This window comes from Calidris pugnax, unplaced genomic scaffold (assembly GCF_001431845.1).
Source record: "Calidris pugnax isolate Ruff unplaced genomic scaffold, ASM143184v1 scaffold42, whole genome shotgun sequence".
Taxonomy (NCBI): domain Eukaryota; kingdom Metazoa; phylum Chordata; class Aves; order Charadriiformes; family Scolopacidae; genus Calidris; species Calidris pugnax.
Genome location: NW_015090920.1, coordinates 16,587,972 through 16,591,014, shown reverse-complemented (window position 1 = coordinate 16,591,014; position 3,043 = coordinate 16,587,972).

Below are 3,043 nucleotides of genomic sequence, written 5' to 3'. Positions count from 1 at the left end.
CCCCGAAATATTGATTGTTTTTAAGTGTTTTCTGAAATCACCGCAAACATCTGGAAGGTATGAACGTACCGGATTTGTTTTCAGCCACAAACCAGTCCTGAAGCCCAAACCCTCCAATTCTGGTCAGGCTGTGGCAAATGGGAGGAATGCGCCTTTTCAAAGTCCTATCATTTTTGAAAATTTGGGTTAAAGTATGAAATGTGCTGCAGTTGCAAAACACAACTTCACCCCAGTCCCGAAAGACACTGAAGCAAGCAGAAACTTAACATTCATGCGTGATGAGGCTAAACTGCAGTAAAGGTGCAGGTTTGACCTGTCTAACATGAGTCATCATGACAGGAACAACTTTTAGACAAACTAGATTTTATAAAGCATTAACTCTTAAACAGCCACTGGGATGAAATCCCAGCTCCGTCTGGGACCTGGGAACAGACAGGCCGGCTGGTATCCCTTCCACAGGAACACCTCCATCTCTCTCTCTTAAAATCTGATGGATTCTAGTACTGAAAGTTCAATATACTCTTAAAAGTTCCCTTTGCTCCCCATGGCTTGAGTAATACCGCCTCGAAACAGCCTTCTGTAGAACACAAGAATATTTTTGGATGGGTAGGGAGCAGGGAGCACAACTACTGGAGCAGCTTCTCTAATGAAAACTTCTTAACTTTATTACTGTGTCAGAAGAGACAGGGCGGCACGACAGTCAATTTAATGGTTCCCAGAGTTAATATTTTTCTCCCAGGTACACCTTCCTTCTCCTTCAAAGAAGCTTCCATGCACTAAATGAATTGAGCAGACACGAAGCAGCTCCTTGACTGATATCTATAGAGTGCATATTAGACATCAAATGTTGGCTTACACACTTTAATTACCTTCAATAACATTGCCTAATGCAAGTGTGTGGATTTTGCCTGCCTAGATGTCTGCAAAAATGTCATTCAGTTCGTAACAGCACTTGGTGTCCTTCTTCTAGAGAGAAAAATATAAAGTCACGCTGTCTTCAGGGAACTTTAATTTGGGTCAAATCTAACCGATTTTATGCAACCTAAGGTGAACACTCTAAAATTGCCACTGATAAAAGAGCTATTCAGAAATAACTAAGCATTGTGCTGCAGTTTACAATGCTGCAGCAGGGAGAACATGGAAGTAAAAGTGGATTTAGTGATTTTTATGTGCTACCCTAAGGGCTTGTCCACACTGGAAAGTGCTATTGATAAAATTACATCTGCATTGTAAAACCTACAGAGTTTAACTCCTGAGGTAGAACACCTTCTTCTGAAATCAGAGAAACTTCACAGCATGTTAACTCAAGCTCTTAAAAAAACCCAAACAAACAAAAAAACCCACCCCCAAAAGAACAAAAAACCTAACCCTCCAAAACCTTACACTGAAGAAATTTTTCATCTATTGAAATGTCATTCCCTTTAAAAGAATTTTCTATTCAATTTTTTTAATCCTGCATTTTCCCAACGTTTACAAGACCAAAAGAATGCATATAGAAACCTAAAACTATAAATGGTAAAATGAAAATTGGATTAGTAATGCTATTTTGCCTTTAATCCATCTACTGCAAAATGGCAAACAAAATATGATGTCCTTTTAATATAAGCTGTAATAGCACCATGGACCCAGACAAACATTACAGCATCACACGAAATTCATCTGATCAAACATATACATATTTTCTAGTGGTTAAATATATTTCTAATTAATTATTTTGTTTGTTTGTTTTAAAGATACCAAACAGCAGCTATCACACTACACTTACAATATAATCCACACGTTATGATATCCACATATAGCTTTCTGTAACTTGCCATACATGATTTTGCCTTTATAATCAAAATATTTCCAACACATTCAAAACATTCCGATTGGCAGAAGGCTGACTAAAGGGAATTGTTCCTGAGTACAAGCACATGACCAATGTAGGTGAGCAGAACTACAGAACCATCTAAAAGAGAGTCTGGAATTAAGATTGTTTGAATAGTAGAAGAAGAAAGAATAATCTATCATTACGTGGATGCAACAGAGTTTCCCTCCCTAAGAGCACAGCTATTAGCAGAGAGCAGGAGATCATTGCATTCCATTTCCAGTGCTGCCTTCTGCAAGCGCGCCATTAGCCATACCAATCCCTGCTGGCCACCGCCTTATTTATTTCACTTTTTATTTTATCCTTTTTTTTTTTTTTCCACTTTTGTAAAAACAAAAGCAGGCTTATGCCAGCAAAATACTCTGCTGACCTTCAAGTAAAGAGGCCTTGGAAGATAATGTGCTATTAATATTCCCCTTAAGAAAATATTTGCAGACACTCATGTTTTATACAGCCCATTCAGGATCCTTGGTGAAAGGAACAGAAGAGTTGTAAAAGCTGGAGGAAGGACTTTTCCCTTGGGGAAAAAAAAAAAAAACTACAGAACATTCATAGGCATTTAAAGTTGAGTGTGGTGAATACATTAATTCAAATATACAGTAGTTAAAATTGAATTTATTATATCATTAGGAAATGATATATTTTTAGTACTTGTTATGCAGTCTTTGCGTGTATTAAGACCATAAAATTAACTCAATCAAACATATGCGGAGAGGATGACTTTAGCTGAAGGCTCATCTGCAGTTATCTTCGGCCAAGGTAGGGGCTGTTAAACATGCCCTTTTCTAGTTATTTCAGGTCAGGCTGATGTCTGACCTTTCTGTTTCTGAGACATACATATTTGACACACAAATCTAAGCCCAAGAAGATAGCAGCTTTATAAAGTTCAGTGCAGCTGAAAAATTTAAGGAAACTATTCCTTCAAAAAAAAAAAATTAAGGGAGACTGTTCCTTCAAAAAAAATTTAAAGGAGATTGTTCCTTCCAAGCCAATCACGACAGAAGCAGTGCTAGCACAGACAGCAAAGAATGAGTCTGGTTGAAGGAGTTTCTGTCCCAAGACTGGGCTCTGAGGAATGGTCCTGGGAGGTGTGACTGACGGATGTCTCCGAGTCATGAGAATAAGATTCCCTCCATGCCACCAAGCCACTCACTGCTGGACTGGGTGAGGTTC